The 19,714-nt window shown below is 38.7% G+C and overlaps 1 protein-coding gene across 3 annotated transcripts in view; it reads left to right on the top strand.

The window, feature by feature from the left end:
- The window catches only part of PALLD (palladin, cytoskeletal associated protein), a 401,027-nt gene that overhangs the window by 92,866 nt on the left and 288,447 nt on the right, over nt 1-19,714 (top strand). The window lies entirely within an intron of this gene.

Raw genomic sequence — 19,714 nt, 5'->3', positions numbered from 1 at the left:
GATCTAAGGAACACAGGATATACCATCCATGATGCATAATAAAAGTATATATACTGAGTTTAGAGCACATTGCAGTTTTCCAAGTGGTTTCATGGCCAGTGTCTTGTTCATTTCTCATAACATCCTTGTGAGTGGTCTGTGTTATCACTATAAATAAAATATCTGAGTGTGTGTGAACATGTAAGGATGTGTTCTGTCAAATGCATGTGTGCAGGGGAAGGAAGGAGGGGGGAAGCAAGACATTATTGACCCATTTCATAGATGAGGACATAAGAGATGTGACCAGCAATGTAACTTCAATAGTATTGGTAGGTCCCAGAAAAAAGATTTGAAACCGGTCTTGCACTTCCACCCTACTTCTCTCCACTAACCCAACAGCTCTAAGATTTTTTTATGAAGTAGGGATTAGAGCCATCCCACAGGTCACCTACAGTAATGACTACACATGCAAATGCCCTTTCGTAGAAGAGGAAAGGGAGAGTGACTAGGAATCCAGTCTCCACTGCAGGCACCGTGTGTGCCCATGACCTAAGCATTTTAATTCCAAGAGCTCAAGGCCAGTCTGATGACAGCCTGTTGTTTTCGGAGACACCAGCCAAGGAAGCATTGTAGACACAGTTAACTGAAGAAAAGCTCCCCGCGAGGGTGGAACCAAGCGGCCTATCCCCTACCTATGTGAGCAAAATTTTCATAACAATCTCAGAGTTGACTTGGGGAATCCTTTTAGCATTCTTTGGAGACCAGATCTGTGATTTTTGCACAATGACATACTATTTAAAAATACTGGATCTAGAGTCCTTTACTAGACAGAATGTCAGGAAAACAGCATTGGCTACATAAATTCCTTCCCTGAAACCCAATAGGGGAATGTTGCTAACTACTGTAGCTCTGTCTGTATTAAAGCTGTGTTTAGATGTTACCAATTGGCTTATATTCTCGTAATTTTGAGGTTGGGAAGAAATTACTTTGAAAGTTTTTGATTTAGCCAGAGTGTTTGAGCATTTCAAGATACCGAGAGTCCACCCCATCATCTCTCTGGGTTCTCAAGAGACCTGAAAAAAAGAGCTGGCTTTCTTTCTTTCTTTCTTTCTTTCTTTCTTTCTTTCTTTCTTTTTCTTTTTTTTTTTTAAGATTTTATTTATTCATGAGAGACAGAGAGAGAGAGAGAGAGGCAGAGACACAGGCAGAGGCAGAAGCAGGCTCCATGCAGGGAGCCTGATGTGGGACTCGATCCTGGGGCCTCAGGATCACGCCCTGGGCCAAAGGCAAGCGCTAAACTGCTGGGCCACCAGGGCTGCCCAAGAGATGGCTTTCTATCCAAGCAGTGCCAATCAGGAGTCCAGCCCCATGAAAAAGAAAGCTGAGATTCTCCACTCCTTGGTATCAGTACTGCCTATACTCATGGTACACCATTAAAAACCCCAAATTTATGTAACCATTCCCATTTTAGAATACAGAGCACATTTCTTACACACCTCATCAGACTTCTCAACTGAGCCTATACTAGAGATTTCTTCACCCAGCACAGCCCAGAATTGACTATTGTCTGGATGCCAGCCCCAATTATCTTAGCAATGATTGATCATGAATTTAGGAATTGTGAGGGGAGAGAGGGGCACCTCTCTACCTTTACAGCAGAACTGGCAAAACTGAGGTAGCCAGAAATTTATAGACTTATCAAGCTAACATGTAAGTTGAATCAATGTCCACGTATAGATTAGAATCCAGAATTGGGTTCTAATCATAAAACCAGTTTCTGATCATCAGCCAGATGATCCTCAGTGGTCCTAGCAGCAGAGTCTATTGCTTCCTGGGTTCAAAGGGGTCATACTTCTGAGGGTGATTCAGGCATCTGTGAAATGGGCCTAATGTTAACACCAGGAGTCTTTAAAATTTTAACATACCAAATCATCAGTTCGGTCTCTCAATTCTCCATTTATTTATTTATTTAGTAAATTTTAAAGATATTTTCTCCTGGATTTCCTTTTTAAAAATCACGTGTTTCCTCAGGGCAAGGAGACACGGCCAAGAACATCTTATGGCAAGAGGGTAGATGAAAAGACTGAGTCTGTGTCCTGGATGGTACCTGTATAGAGCAGTGCTTCTCAGTGGCAGGGAGATTGTGTTTCCCAGGAGATATCTGTACGTGTCCAGAGACATTGTGGTTATTGCAACTGGGAAAGGAAGCTGCTACTGGCACCTAGAGGGTAGAGGCCTGACATGCTGCTAAATATCTGACAATGCACTGGAAAATTCCCCACAACAAAGAATCCCCCCCCCCCCAAATGTCAGGAGTGCTGAACTTGAGAAATGCTGGTGTGTCGATAAAAACAACAATCTGCTCATCTTTCTAGTGGTGGCAGCAGCTGGAAAGGTCTTCAAGAGTCTAAGAATTTGGAAAACTCTAGCTTCGTGATAATGTATCACCCAAAGGAAACATTTTTTGAAGGCCGTATAGGTGGCATCTGGTCAAATGATTGCATAAAAATCGAAAGAGTTTCCACCTTTTACTTAGTCTGCTAGAACACACCCTTTGCCCTTGAAGAACAGGAACTGCTTACATCATCCAGTAGCAGCCCTGCTTGGTTGAAGCAGCAGACAGCTCACCAGATTTCCCAGGAAAGACTGCCCAGCACAGGCTCAGCCAGGACCTCCAAAGTGCAGGGAGGCTTTGGCGTGAGGGGGAGTAGAGGTGAAGGTGATCGCTAGGGGCAATTTTGCCAATGCCTCCCCACTCAGGTTGCCTTGTGTGAAGCCTCGTTGAGCCCTCACCAGCTACCTTCTTACCTATTATACTTCTCTCACACGAATTTTGCCATTTCTCTATGCAGCACCACAGAGGCATAAGAATTTCACTGTCTCCCACCTTTCCCTCCACAGGGGAATTTACTGTGTTGAGTGGGGGGAACTCTCTGGCATTCTCCATAGCCAAAGAACAGTCACCACTTGGCATAATTGTACACAGAAGACTCGTGACAAAGCAGTGGAGAACAGAGAGAGGGTGTGGTGTGTGAGGGGAGATTCAAATGGAAGGGGAAGACCAAAGTTGGGGGAGGAGATAACACTGTGAGGATTGTCACAGGAAGTGAGTTTTCTGCTGCTCATTTCGAGAGCCAAATTCATTTATTCAGAAACTTGGTTGAGTCATTCTTAAGATTAATCTGCTGCTAACTGTTGGATTTGGGTCAGTCTTGAGTAGGATCTGAAAATGCTGTGGAGTGTCCATTCCTAATAGTGGTGATCTCATACGTTTATGCAATTCTGAGTCATGATTTGCTTTTTTCTTCCCTGACCCCATTCCCAGTTTCCTACCAAGATCACTGGTCGCCCTGGGAGTTTGGGAATTTGCATTTGTGAAAAATCCCTGGAGCCAAACCCCATAAGCTATAAATTTGGCCCATCATTCTGAGAATCTTCAAAGGTTAAAGAAATATTAGACAGGGGAAGACAAGAGCTTCTTAAAGTCTATTTGCCCACCTCATCAACCCCAGATGGGTTGTCTACAGATTTTTATGGAGAAAAGGAAATAGTTTAAGATACCTTATTATTATTATTATTATTATTATTATTATTATTATTATTTTTGGCAGACTCTGGTTAATAATCCTTCTCAGGTTACTTTACTAAATTAAACCTTTTTAATGTAGGCAGAACAAAATATAATAAGGAATAGCCTGTTCAATCTCTATCAAATACCCCTTCAAATAAAATTATTTTCCTCTAGCCAATTTCTTCTTTCAAGCATTTCCTATGAAAGACTTGATTTACAATCTTACATACAATTTTTTTTCTTTTTTTTTCAAGTTATTTCTTAATTTGTGGAACTTTCATTTTTTCTTGACAGTGAGTTTTCATATTTGGATCAAAATTTGAACTTGAAACAAGAGTTTCTGTAAAACTCTAGCTAATAGGACAGCTATTAGATACCTAGAGTAAAGCTAACTATTATCAAACACAAACTTACTGGTTCTGTGACTGGCTCCCTAAACGGGGAAAGTTTGCATCATTCTTAAAGCACTTTAATGTGCCATAATTTGTCATTCATGATTGAAATACATGGTAAATTATGCTTCTAGAAAAGTTATCACTCTGATCCATGCCTGATCTAATGGGAGCAGCTGCATCGTATTGCAGGCAGGGCTCTTGTCAGCTTTTTCCCTCAGGGCCAAACAGGTGTGGCCTAAGCCCCAGTCTTAGGTAGGAGACCTCCAAGGAAAGCCCAGGTGCTTTAGGAAGCTTCACGATGAGATCAGAAATTGGCCCAAACACCTCTGAGTCAGAATTCTGAGTCATTTTTTTAAAAGCGATTCCTTATCCATTTCCTCCTGCGACTACCTGTGTCTGTGCTTCACAGTCAAGTGTTCTGCAATGAGATCTTTCCTGAAATAACCCAGTCCACTGTTCCCCCTCCCCCTCACTCCTATTACCAAAAAAAGTATTGCTAAGCCAATCCCTTCATATTTGAAAGCCCAAGACTGAGGAAAACAAGTTGAAAACTCTGTTCAGAACTGACACTCCATATTAAAGATAGGAAAGAGAGGTTGAGGAGCTATTGAGAATGAGAGGGTTAGTTGTTAAGTTATACTGAAATCCAGACATTATGTGAACCTTCTTGCCACTGAAAGAATCAAGCCTAATGGGCTCCTTTGCCCAGTGTCATGCCTGGGAAAGACTTAAACCCCTGAAATTCTCTGAGAATTCTTGACTGCTTTTTCTGTGACGATCTCCTTTGCTTCTGTTCTGCATACATGTGTGCTGCCCCTGTTTGGCCCCAGGTCAACCTAAGCATAAAAACTCAGTCCTTTGCCTGTCTTTACAAGGAAGTCACTTCGTACCGAATGTTACATGGTGATAGAAATTGCTAGAGCCCCCAGGACTGGCATACTTAGCCCCAAGGTCTTTCTCCAGGTTGACCAGAAGTCTTAAGCCTTCTGTAGCAGTCTTAATGTTAGCTAACCTCTAGCCTATGTTTCAAAATTTTTCCAGCATATAGTTCTCTTCCTCAGAGATATTTTGAGGCCAGTTAGTATTACCATTGCTACAACATCATTAGGAATTCGCAAGGATAGCACTGGGGCTTTCCATACAACGATACAATACTAATCCACGTTATCTGTTTAACAATCAAATATTTAGGGCACCCTAGGTGGCTTAGCAGTTCAGTACTGCCTTCAGCCCGGGGCATGACCCTGCAGACACGGAATCCAGTCCCAGTCAGGCTCCCCGCATGGAGCCTGCTTTTCCCTCTGCTTGTGTCTCTGCCTCTCTTTCCCTCTGTCTCTCATAAATAAATGAATAAAAATCTTTAAAAAAAAAAAAAACAATCAAATATTTAGTGCCTTCTAAGTATCAGGGCATAATGTTTTGAATTTTTTTTTTTTTTTTAAGTAGAAGTAAGGAATGCTTCCTGATGACTACCCTAGAGCACCAGGAAGAGGATGTGCAAGGGATTGGTTGAGCTTATAGGAGATGTTTATAGCACATTGTAGTCTTGGTAATAACTGATCTAATTGATTATTAAGCAAGCCTATACTTCGGTGCAGAAGGACAGAATATCATGGAGTGAAGGGTGGGATGGAATAGGTCATGAAGAGCAGGGGATCTAGAAAGCGTATACTTTCCATTCTATCATTGTCTAAGCACCTCCCAGCTTCTTGACAGCAGAATTACTGCAACATCTCCCCCTACACAGTGCATGGCATTAGAGAGATTTCAGTAATACTCTAATTCAGAAATTAGAGAATTTTCAGTATTACTGAAAATTCACAGAATTTTTAGCATCTGTGGGTTGCATCAAGATGGGGTTCTATACAAAAAGGTTGGGCTCTATAGTCAGGTGATGGGTTCAAAACTGAGTGAGCCAGATACCTGCCATTTAATTCTAAGTGAGTCCTTGTCCTCCCTAGGCTTGGATTTCTGTTTATGAGGAGATAATGATATCTCCCTACAAAATTGGTGTGGGAATTAGAGATGTAGATGTATAACATAGCGTGGGCTATAGCAGACACTCCATAAAAGATAATCACAATTTTTCCTACTACAGATTCTTTCTTATCAACAGTACAAATGACTTTTCTTGAAAATCTCACCTCCAACCCTAAGTGTAACCTGGGAAATTCACTCAATAATATCAACTCTACATTTGCATAGGATTACTTCTATTTCTATGTAATGTTAGTATATATTTTCAAACTATGTTTTGAGAAAATCCAAAATGATATGATTTTTGGTATAAAACTACTGGTCAAAAATGTTATTACATCTTCTTTCCTTAAATTTTTTTTTTAATTAAACCTTTTTATGTTAGTGACAGAAAATACTATTCTTCATTTAGCTTCAAAGAGATGTTGAATATTTTCCTTCAAGAATGAGAAGAGAGAAGACAAGAGACAAGGCTTTAAAGTCATAAATATATAATCCTAAGACAGCATTTGTTTATTTGAGAGAAAATTTCCAAATTATGGATGAATGAAATTAGCTGTGGAAATATTACTCTTAGTAATATTATTATGGATTGTTATGAACTTGAAGAGAGAAGTCCCAAAATACCACAGGAAATGTATATAAGAGAACTAAATTCACAGGGGGAAGAAACAGTACTGTCCAAAAACAAGAGAAACTTTATTCAGAACCTAAAGTACCTGGAAGTGTTTTTTTTTTTTTTTGGAAGTGTTTTTATTTTGACACCTCAACAGGCTGGGTCATGTTAAGATGTGCCTCAACAACCAATTGTTGGAAAAGGAGTACACAATTTTAATAAATCAGTCTGTTCCTAAAATTCAGGAACTCCACTGCCTGGAGATCACCAAGTTACAGCAAAAAATCAGGTTAAAATCTCTTATTTGATATTTCCCATTTGACACTTCTTCTATTGTAGTTAAGTCCTTAGCTATCAAATCACTATTGTAGAGGTAGCAATTTATTTCTTTTAAGTTCATTTAATCTACAACATGTTTTTACTAACTTAGTCTGATCTGTCTAGAAGACAAAGTATGAAGAATAGTGCTATTATGCTGCATGAGGCAACGAGCCCTACAGGATCAAACTTGAAAAGGAATCTAGGTCATTGTCCCGACAGATCTGAGCTTTAAATTTTAAGGACACCTACATGTCTAGAACCACGCCAAGTAGTCGTGTGATTTGAGGCTTTGCTTCTGAGATTTAGAGTCAAATAAAATGTAATATAATTGACTCCTTCCTTTAAAAAATAGTCAACTATGCAAAGATTACAAGAGATTTAATGAAGTATAACACACAAAGAAATTATTGATTCCCAAATAATGTTTGGTATAAGTTTTATTTTATAGATTCTTGGATTTTTAAAATCATAATGTGGAGTTTAAAAATATTTATGGTTAATTAATTTTTTTAAGATTTTATTTATTCATGAGAGACACACACACACAGGGCAGAAGCAGGCTCCATGCAAGGAGCCTGATATGGGATTTGATCTTGGGACTCCAGGATCATGTGCTGGGCCCGAAAGCAGGCACCAAACCACTGAGCCACCCAGGGATCCCCTGTTTGTGGCTAATTTGATCTAATACCTCTCCACTCTTATAAATTCTCATCTCTTTTACTAAGCTTTGTTTTCAACCAACCACAGCTAAAAGTTCTTGGATTCTTTCAAACATAATGGACCATTCACTCCAGCCTCCCTCTGCTGGGTCTGCTTTAATTAAAGGGAGTAAGAGAAATCCCTCAGCTTACTCTCCCTACTCAGTGCATGTCTATTCAGCCAAGAAAAGTACTTTGTTTAATAAAGAGATTACCAATCCCCAAGCAAAAGGAAAGGGAAGCTGGTACAGACAAAACCATGAATAATCAAAAGTTTAGATTTGAAATTCACACCACAAGCACATGTTGTCTTCCATGTGGAAGCTCAACCTTTCCCAGCTGGGTCTCTTTTGCCAAATTACCATCTACTCAGAGACTGGGAGAGGAGAAGGCCAGAAGACAGGAGGATCCTGATAGCAACTTGGTCATCCACATCTAATCAAAATGGAAATAATCTGTCTCTAATGAAAGAGAATACAAGGAGTCCTCATTTTTAAAAATAATGTATTACAGTTTACTTGTCACTCCGTTGTTTGGAATCAGAATATATTTTCCATGATAAAAAAAAATTACAAAGCAAGCATACCCCCCAAATCTCATCTAATTTGTTATGTTGAGTGCTCTGTATACATTTGAGTTTGAAATAAAAAATGAAGAAAACAGTGCTGTGGCAATGATAGCCATTAAAAATTTTTTTAAACATAAAAGTGACTTTTTTATTTTTATTTTTCAGAAGCGCTGGGCTCGTGGAAAGACATTGGGTTAGATAAGTTCATTAGAGGCTTGCAGAAAGGAGCCATCTGGGTAGTTTCAGAGCTTTGGAAATTAATGGCTCCTTGGTTTTAGGTGTATTGTTATTGCCTCTTCTGTATTTGTTGTCACAATTAGGAAAAGTCTGGAAGTAACAAGTTAGATAATACAAAGTAGAGATTACGGGAAACAGGGTTATTTGATTATCTTTAAAGAACTAGGCAAACTGAAAAAAAAGAGGGAAGGCAAGCAGTTGCTTACTCATGGTGTAAATAGAAGTGAAAGAGACTCAGGTGGAATTCATCTATCGCTTCCTAGTGAAAGGCTGAAGAAAGGCTCAGGAGAATGGGCAAGGCAAGTCATGCGAAGAGTTAGGAAAAGAGGACAATTTCTTACCGGGCTTCCCAGGTGACACCATCATTCCTGACTATTCAGTTACTAGACAGAATAAGCAGGGTGGTATTTAAGGAGTAACCTTAAAAAAGCAGGGGTGTGTAGAGGAAGCAGTGCCTGTAGTCACAGATCAGGTATTTGTAATATGGAAAGTGAATGTTTTTCTTTTCGACAAACTGGTATACAACTTAACAAAACCAGCATAATGGAAAGGACATGTATTCGCAGTCAAACCAACTTGGATTTGAATTCTGGCTCAATTATGTGATCTTGAACGAATGATCTAAACTACGTGGTCCTCAGTTGGGATATATTACAGATCAGTGCACAGTGTTAGTGTGAGGCTGTTACGTCAGCTGGTGTCAAACATTCAATAACTGACACATAAGCTTTCTGAAATTTGCCAGTAATGCCTGATGGGTTACATGTGCATTGATATACCTGTAGTGTTTGAACCTGTACCAAATTCGGTATATGTTTATCCTGTAATACATTTAAATGCATAGTGGATCAAGAACAGGATAAACATAACTAACTCTGTGTGGAATTGTCAGAGTTGCTATGGAAACTTTACTGGGCTTATGACTCTCAAAAGGAATCCCAATTAATAGAATCTTCTTGGAGAGTTATCTATTCCAAGTAAATGAATTATCTCTTTAACAGCTAAAGGACACATGCATTTGAACTAGTCATTGTGAGACTCTTTTTCCCAAGTGAATGATTAATGAGCAAAAGTCTGTGGATTAGATAAATTGACTAGACATCATTGAAGACCCAAAATGAGTCTATATCTGTCCTTGACTTCCACAAGGATGAATTCTCGTGGGGCCTGAGGTTATTTGCTCTCTTTATTGAATCAATAATTTGGGTTCATTAACAATACCTGTCAGTGTGCACGTCTAGAACCAATTAAATACCAGACTATAACTTTCCCAACCCTGCTGTACTTTGGCAAGTGTGGAAGAATAAATGAGAAACTTACACTTCCAAAGCACAATGATTTATTGAGAAGATCTGAACTACATAATAAACAGATGGGATGACGCCAGAAGCACATGGTATGGTGGACCCCAAAGACCTTCTTTCCTCTATAGATCACATCATTTACTACAAATGCTTAAAAGGCTTTGAAGCCTTTGTCTAAGACATTTATTATGTATAATTAAATAAGTGCATATTTATTAAAGTAAGTATGCTGTCGTTTTAATGCCAAAGTCATGCCTCTCTATAAATGTTAAAAGTTTTCACTTAATATAAAGTGTGGTTATATTGGAGTAAATGTGTTAACCCATTTATAGTGAAGAAAGATGGTGTCTCCAGATTCCTGTGGACATGTCCTCAGAGCTGGAGACTGAGTATAGATATGTACCCAGTTACGAGGGTGCAGGATCTGAATAACCTAAGAATAAAAATCTGCCCTGGGGGATCCCTGGGTGGCTCAGCGGTTTGGCGCCTGCCTTTGGCCCAGGGCGCGATCCTGGAGTCCGGGGCTTGAGTCCCACTAGGGCTCCCGGCATGGAGCCTGCTTCTCCATCCTCCTGTATCTCTGCCTCTCTTTCTCTCTATGTCTATCATAAATAAATAAATAAATCTTTAAAAAAAAAATCTGCCCTGCAGTACATGATTTTTGCCTACTCAACAGAGTGTTCTACTTTTGCTTCTCACCGGAACAATCCATGCTACACTCTGTTGTTTTACATATATTTATAAATATATATATATATATATATATATATATATTTTAAGATTTTATTTATTTATTCATGAGACACACAGAGAGAGAGGCAGAGGGAAAAGCAGACTCCATGCAGGGAGCCCTAAGTGGGACTCGATCCCAGGTCTCCAGGATCAGGCCCTGGGCTGAAGGCGACACTAAACTGCTGAGCCATCTGGGCTGCCCAACTTCTGTTGTTAGAAATGTATCTGCAAGGGATCCCTGGGTGGCTCAGTGGTTTGGTGCCTGCCTTTGGCCTGGAGTGTGATCTTGGAGTCCCAGGATCAAGTCCCGCGTTGGGCTCCCTGTATGGAGCCTGTTTCTCCCTCTGCTTGTGTCTCTGTCTCTCATTAATAAATAAGTAAAATCTTAAAAAAAAAAAAAAGATGTATCTGCAATAAGATTCTTTGGCAGTTTGAGTATATATTATTCCATCCTCCATTGAAATCATACTTTTAGATTTTATGCACATTCCACAAAAATGTCTTTAGTACCTATTATGTGCCAAATCCTACATGTTCTGTGGATTTAAAGATGAATGAGACACACTCCTCCTACAAAATTTCATGGTCTGATGGAGAAAAAATATGCATAATATGCATTACATTGTAATACATCTTACTTGCTACAAGGATACTGTCAACCATATACTATGAAAACATTAATGAGAGAATGATTAATTAGTCCTTAGAGATCCAGAAAAGTTGTATTGAGGTGGCATTTGAATTGGGCCTTAAAGGTGAGAAGTAGCGTGCAAGCCAGGTGAGCAATGAGCATTTGTCATCCTGGGGGAGGCTACTGGATAAACATCGAAATGTGTTTCCATGCAGGGCATTCTTGTCTTTTCTATGAGGTTGTCATTGTTCATTCATCAAAATTCATAGACTAAGATTTTAGGAAATAACCTCTAGACATTTCAATCCAGAGAGAATAAAGGCAGGGATACTTTTGGAAGACGGCAGCATGAGTAGCTTAGGTTTGTATTTTCAGGGTCACTTCTTACAAGTGAAAAATGAAAGTCTAATAGGTTGGGTCTATTCTCTGAGCCATTTCAAATATAGAGTATAATTTGATCTTGTAGAGCATGGAAAGGTGAGGTAATACCTAGAATTCTTGATTGATAAGGAAATACATTTAACCATCTCTCTGCCTGGAGAAAGTAAGCCAAAGTACCAAGGTTTTTGAGGTTTCTTAAATTATACTGACCTCATTTAACATTAAAGGTGTTTAGCTGAGTCAACCCCTATCTGAGCCTCAACATATTAAATGCAGTGCCTGTACTGTTTTCAAAATGCTGTCAATTGGTATGTTTAATAATAATAATAAAAAAGAAATGTTTTTGAATGAGAATAAAATTACACTATAGGCAAAGATAAACGACCAACAATAACTGGGGAAAGGATCTGCAATATGATTGACAGACTAGAGAACTGTGCTATACCCAGAGTTCTCACAGACAACATTAAAAAAATACATGAGAGGCAAAGACAATGAACAGGAAAATCTAGAGAAAATAATTATACAAAAAATTCTCAATTTAACTTATAATTAAATATAAATTACAACAACATACAATGGATATACACCATATATTACTTAAATTGGCAAGTACAAACACTTTAATACTACCTAATATTGGCAAGAACATGGGGAGACAGTATCTCTTATAAACTCAGGGGCAGATCCAACATTTGTGCCTGAAGCTCATGCAATTTTGGAGGCCTCTTTCAGAAAAATAATACACCCTTAAGTAAAACTTGAAATTTAACTTAGAATGAAAAGAATTCCAATGACCTATAAGCTTTCAAAAGATAACAAACACCACAAACGTTGCAAAATCTAGAAAAATAACATTTATATTAATTCACTGCCTGGCATATCTCTGTAACACCTTTTTACTTGCATTTCCTTTATTTTTTAAAAGACTTTGTTTATTTTTTTCATGAGAGACACACAGAGAGAGGCAGAGACACAGGCAGAGGGAGTAGCAGGTTTGGAGAGCCCGGTATAGGAATCATCCCAGGACTCCGGGACCACGCCCTGAGCGGAAGGCAGACGCTCAACTGCAGAGCCACCCAGGCATCCCTTTACCTGAATTTCTTATTGTCATTTCATGTGACAATTTTACAATTGACATAGAGAAAATAGAAATAGAAGTCATGGTTGATCAAAATCTTTTAAATTTTTGATAGTTCAGAAAAGTTTCTTTCAGACTCTCAACCTATTGGAAATGTCACATAAATTTTTAAGGAGACCTAAATCTGGAATGTTAGAAAACTTCTAAAAGTCCTTTCACACAGATCTGTAATATTTCAGGGAATTTCAAATGTTGTTCCAGAGTGGCTAATCACCCTTAATGACTTTTTGAATTGATGGCACTCTCTTGGTTTGATATCCTGTCACAGTGGTGTACTTTGAGCTTTTATGTTATTGTCCATGTCAGCATTTCCTGTCAAAGCAACAAGAAACTGAATCATTTTTAAAGTATTTATATGATTCACTGTTTTTCATAAATTTAATCATCAAATAAGCCAATAGTCTCTTCACTACTCCTACTTAAAATGCATTGTATCCTTTTAAAGAATTACTGCTTTTGAAGTGATTTCAGCATCTCCTTTTTTTTTTTTTTAAACAATTCATTTCTTTATTTCAAAATAACTTTTATTGGTTTCACCATTCATCTTTATTGCTTTGGTTTCATATTCCATTAATTTTTAATCTGAATTTAATTTATTTAATAAATAACTTTAAAGATGCCCATAATAGAGACTTTTCCTATCAATATCAGGAATCTATGATTTATCATTTACTATATTGAAATCTTCAAAAGGGCCTTTACAACTTACAGTTAAAATGGTGTCTTCCCAGGGGAAGCTCAGTCTGTTGAGCATCTGACTTTTGATCTCAGCTCAGGTCTTGATCTCAGGGTTATGAGTTAAAGCCCCATGTTGAGCTCCACGCTGGACATGGAGCCTACTTTTAAAAAAATCATTTAAGGGGGATCCCTGGGTGGCACAGCGGTTTCGCGCCTGCCTTTGGCCCAGGGCGCGATCCTGGAGACCCGGGTTCGAATCCCACGTCGAGCTCCCAGTGCATGAAGCCTGCTTCTCCCTCTGCCTGTGTCTCTGCCTCTCTCTCTCTCTCTCTGACTATCATAAACAAATAAAAAAAAATTTAAAAAAATCATTTAAAATGGTGTATTCCCAACTCAATCTTCCCTAAGCCTGGTCCCCAAAATACACAAGAGTCCCTCTAACTCCACCTAGCATGTGATGGGTGTGACAGCAGGGAAGTCAAAGTAAAGAACTAGTACTCATAAGCAATTGTAGTTAAAATATCTTACTTGTGCTTATTTTATACAAATATTAGAAACATCTGCACATTTCAAGGCTTGGAAGAAGCCCATGGAAGTGAGGTGATCTGAAGCTGAAGATTAATTAGTTCACACACCTTTATGGTGAAAGTAGAAATTCTAATCATGTATTTGTAGAACAATTTAGCAATATTGACAAAATTTAGAATCACATATCCTTTGATCCGACATTTCCATGTCTAATAATTCGTTCTACATAGACCCTTACAAAGGAACAAAATTTTATGTTACAAAAATATTCCATGACGGATTGCTTGTAACAGAGGGAAAAATTGGAAACACCCAAAGTATTAGAAGATTAGTAGACTTAGTTATAGATGTCTATGCTATGATATACTAGTTATTTTTTTAAGATTTTTTAATTTATTTGTTCATGAGAGACACAGATAGAGAGGCAGAGACACAGGCAGAGGGAGAAGCAGGCTCCCCACAGGGAGCCTAATACAGGACTGGATCCCCAGACCGCAGGATCACGCCCTGAGCAGAAGGCAGATGCTCAACCGCTGAGCCACACAGGCATCCCTACTTTATAGTTATTGAATAAATAAGTTAAGAATAATTAATAGATACCATATATACAGTTATCTAAATTATATTTTAAGTGAAAAAAGTAAATTATAAAATGGTATATATAGTTCAGCCACAACTGACTTCCTATGTATTATATTTATGTAGAAAATTTCTGGGCAGGGATATATTCTACTATTAATAATGACTACCTCTAGGGATTGAACTAAGGGGACAGAGAACTTCTATTCGTAAATCTTTGTATATTTTAGCACTATTCCTTCCTTTTTTTTAAGAAAATGTTTTGGTTTTATAACAAAAATATTTACAACTGCTAATCAAATTTCTTATGCATCAATAACTACTTTTTCTTTTTAAACTCATCTTTTTTAAAACATTAAATAAAAGTATCCCTTAGAGGATCCCTGCTGTGAAATGACCTAATCAATTTTTAGGTATTCTCTTTTATTTACTATATCTATAATAAAAGAGATATAGAATATATCTCTTTATATATATATAGACATATAGAGACATATATAGAATATCTCTATAGAGATATATATAGGATATATTTCTTTTATTGAAACAGGGTTTTGTTTCTGATTGCTCTGTATTAATCTTGCAACCAGAACTTTCAGAATTTGTCAAGATTTCTTGAATAATGCCTTAATAGAATAAAATATGATGACTGGATGATCAGAACTACTTCAGGTGTATTTTGTTCTAAAACAGAATAGTCATTCAATGGAGGAGAAGGCATCATGATTAAATAGAGGATATAAAGAAATTCTAGCCTTCAGGTGGTTGCTAAGGGAGTACTAGAGACCAGAAGACTTCTAGTCATCTCAGGTAAGAGTGATGATTGTATTCAAGAACATTTGCAAGAGTGTCTTCCTTAAAAAGAAAATGGCAACTCCTAAAGAAGGATATAATATCTAAACAATGTCAACTTTGCCTGAGGAGAGAGGGGAACGTGCAGGCTTGCCTGAGAGCCGTCTTTAGCATACTTTACTAAATGACACAAGGATATTAAGAAATCAGTGATTTATCACTATTTCCTTATGTCTCAATGTTTTCTCTCCTGCAAGTTTGGATTTGTCATAGACCTTTTTTTTTAAAAAATCTTAGCTAGTAAAAAAAAATCTTAGCTAGTTACAACATGGGTCTAAAAATTCTAGCTTTTTGACAAATTATTTACTTTAAAAAATCCAATACATAACAGATCTGTAGCTTGACAGAATAAAAAAGATTGAGCAGCTTGTTTCAGAGCAGAATTGTTTGGGCACGAATGGCTTTCAGGGGAACAAGACTAGTTGTTGGTCACTTTGGTCCAGGAAACCTCTGGGGCATTAGCTCAATCCATATGTCATTAGAGAGTAGTGATTCTTAAACTTCACATGTGTAAGAATGCCACGCAGAACTTGTTAGAATCATCACCACCACCACATGATTCAGGACCACACTAAGCAATGTGCTTTAGAGAGGGCCCAGATGGCTCAGTTGCTTGGGGTCTGACTCTTGATGTCAGCTCAGGTCATGATCATAGGGTCATGGGATTGAACCCCGCATTGGACTCCGCACTCAGTGGGGAGTCTGCTTGAGGATTCTCTCTCTCCTTCTCCCTTTGCTTCTCCCCCTGCTGTGTTATCTCTCTCCCTAAAATAAATAAATAAACCTTTAAAAAAAAAAGAAGAAAGAAAGAAAAGAAAGAAAGAGAGAGAGAGAAAGAAAGAAAGAAAGAAAGAAAGAAAGAAAGAAAGAAAGAAAGAAAAGGAAGTTGCCTTAGAGCTTTAGGTGTACCCCAGGGAAAAATAATATGCACAAAACCATGTCTCACTCCTGCTCTCTGATCTGTAAAAATAGGAATGAAAATGCATTGTCTTGTAACCTAAAGTGCTTAGATCAGCTTAAATGATAGAAATTTAATGCAAGGACACAAAGGGAAAGAAGAGAAAGCAAAGCCTCAGCAGTTGTACAACCCAGACTGGAGAAGGGGGAATCCATTCCTTGCTGGAAAAGAACACCTCAGGGCTATAGGGCCCAGCAATAGTTCTCTACTTAGTGTCCTAGGGCATAATTTCTGCCCTCCAGGGGCCATCTTTCAGAGCCTCTCCACTTCTGCCTCTCTGCCCACTGTACTTTCTGTGTGCCTCCAACTGATCAAAACAAGACAGGAGGGGGCAAATGAATAGGAAAGTCACAATTCAGAATAGAGCATTCTTGTGGCTACTAGCAAGACGGTAAAGGTCAATATTTGGGTCAGAGAGTTGGTCTGGCAGGTGGGGCAAGAGTGGCAGAGTCATAAGACAAAATATGGCACCTAAGCATTGAAAACCTGAATTGAATCATTGGGAATGAGATCTTGGAAAAGACAAGTATCTGTCAAAAGAGGGCAATATACTTGCCTGGTGAGCAGTCTATAAACCATTCACTCAGCCATTCAATGATGAACATTTATTAAGTGTTAAATATGAGGCTACATGTTAGAAATAAACACACATTAACACACAGCATCTGACCCCAAGGAGCTTAGAGTGTAGTGATGGCGATAAACAGGTAAATAAACAAGTATTATCCAGTGTGACAACTACTATAGAGAAATGTATTCAGGTTCGTGAGAATGCAGAGACACAAAGAACCCAGAAGACTTTCTGTAGGATGTGAGCTTTGAGCTACATTCCAATAATTAGAATAAAGTAGGAATGGAACCCATATAAAAATACTACCAGGTGTGAAGGCACAAATGGATGTACCCCTATGTTGGCTGAAATCCAGCAATTTTCTCACCGCATCCTCACCTCTATTACCCTGTGTCCAGACTCCTTCTCAGCCATTTCAGAAGCTATAAGGAAAACAAAAATACAAATTACCTTGAAAAATAAGGAAATATTATCTCCCTGGAACTGCAAAAAAAAAAAAAAAAAAAAAAAAAAAAAAGTGGCTCCTCGAAGGCAGCTTTAGGGAGAATGTAACTGGCTGAATGTATTAAAACTATACAGTAATATCCCAGGCATGGATTAACCACTCTAAATAGAAATTCTGTTCCTATCAAGTCCACATTGATTTCTAATTTATGGACTGACTATGGAGGATCTCTGAAAGACCCTGTGCAACCCAGTGCCATCTGGAAACTTCCAATGTTTATCAACATTTTAATAGGCCATTTAAACATTCTTGACCTGGCTAAGTTATAATTCAAAATGTCCTGGAATTTATTTTCTCAAGAAAAAAATAACCAGGGACAACTGGGTGGCTCAGTGGTTGAGCATCTGCCTTTGGTTTAGGGCGTGATCATAATTAACTAGACATTTTCATTTGATTAGTCTTCTGTAAAGTCTAGTCAGAAGGAAATCAATAGGGCCTCCTGGATGGCTTAGTGTTTGAGCGTCTACCTTTGGCTGGGATCGTGATCCGTGGGTCGTGGGATCAAGTCCCACATCAGGCTCCCTGCATGGAGCCTGCTTCTCCCTCTGCCTATGTCTCTGTCTCTCTGTCTCTCTCTCTCTCTCTGTCTTTTGTGAATAAATAAAATCTTAAAAAAAATAACCAGCAGTTTTTTTCCTCATCTAAGACTATTTAATAATAGACCTTATATTCTGAAGTATTTTTAAAGCTATTGATTTCTTTTTTTTTTTTTAATTTACTTATTCATGAGAGACACAAAGAGAGAGATAGAGACATAGGTAGAGGGAGAAGCAGGTTTCCCACGGGGAGCCTGATGTGGGACTCAATCCCACGACCCACGGATCACGATCCCAGCCAAAGGTAGACGCTCAAACACTAAGCCATCCAGGAGGCCCTATTGATTTCCTTCTGACTAGACTTTACAGAAGACTAATCAAATGAAAATGTCTAGTTAATTATGAATATGTTTTTACCAATAACACTTAATTACAGCTCATCAATAGCTATAGGAAAGAACTATTTTTCAAAATACAAAAAATCTTCATCTTCATTCTGTTTAAGTTTGTTCATTACATTTTGCTCAGGATGTTTCTTACTATTTTTATAGTAATCCTCAGGTTAAAAAGTGTTTTCAAAAGCTCGTAGAGAGAGGTATTATTCCTTTCTTTACAATTGAGGCAAGTAAGTTTTGGGAGATTTCTAGTTTGTTTTGTTTTCTTAAAACTAGGGGGATAATGTGGGCTGGCCTGATTTCAAATAATGCTGCAGTACATACATGGGGTCTCTCCAAAGGGGAAATCACCCTCTCAGTGGTTAGATAGGAGCCTCTCTGAGTGGTTCCTGCTCTCAGGGGGGAGTACACACCCTTGGTTGGGGTGGGGGTGAGGGTGAGGGTGAGGGTGGTGCCCTTAGCCTGGCTCCTCAGGGTGAGGCTGCAGGGCTCCCAGTACTACACAGAATCAGCCATATCAGATCAGCTAACTAGGCAAGGTTTTCCAAGATGTACAGTGAGGACTGGGGACCATGCTCAGAGGCTTAGTTGAAACTTGGCTGACTGTGGGCAGCCCAGGTGGCTAAGCGGTTTAGTGCCACCTTTGGTCCAGGGTGTGATCCTGGAGACCTGGGATGGAGTCCCGAATCAGGCTCCCTGCATGGAGCCTGCTTCTCCCTCTGCCTGTGTCTGTGTCTCTCTCTCTGTGCCTCTCATGAATAAATAAATAAAATCTTTAAAAAAGAAAAGAAACTTGGCTGACTGTGATAATGGGACTTAAAATGCACACTTGGGCTCCAGAGAGGTTTTCGTGTGTGTGTATGCATATCTCTGTGTGCATGTATGCACACATGGACACACATGTAACAGAGTCACACACACACATACACACATAGACATAGGAGGCCAGTAAGTTTTTTTTTAATTTAAATTTATTCATGAGAGACACAGAGAGAGAGAGACAGAGAGACAGAGACACAGGCAGAGGGAGAAGCAGGCTCCATGCAGGGAGCCTGACGTGGGACTTGATCCTGGGTCTCTAGGATCAGGCCCTGGGCCGAAGGCGGCACTAAACCGCCGAGCCACCCAGGCTTCCCTGGCCAGTATGTTTTAAAAAGCTTAGTGACTTCCCTAATGTGCAGCTGGTAAAAGTGGACCTGGTCTGTCCACAGGGTGCAAAAAAAAGGCGGTATGTTCTATGGCCAAAGTAGTTTGGGAAATGTTGGACTTAAACAAAGCTAAATAGTTTGGGGAATTTTTTTAAAGTTGCAAATATTTCAGAGCATGGATATATGCTAATGTGCTTTGTAAATCTCCAAGAGAGAGTCTGCAGCATTTTCAAACATGCTTGAGCATGAAATCTTTTATATCCAGAAGTATTTTGGGGGATTAATCATGGAAGATAATCTAGTAATGCTACCCTACATTAGGCTCCTTATCTTCTAGAAATTCAAGAAAATAACTGAAAACTCTGTTAAGAAATGAGTTTATGAGAGCTATAGTGAGAAACAAGGAGAGAAAA

This window comes from Vulpes vulpes, chromosome 9, assembly GCF_048418805.1.
Source record: "Vulpes vulpes isolate BD-2025 chromosome 9, VulVul3, whole genome shotgun sequence".
In the NCBI taxonomy this organism is placed as follows: domain Eukaryota; kingdom Metazoa; phylum Chordata; class Mammalia; order Carnivora; family Canidae; genus Vulpes; species Vulpes vulpes.
The sequence above is the reverse complement of the archived record's forward strand: the minus strand, read 5'-3'. Positions and strand labels throughout refer to the sequence as shown.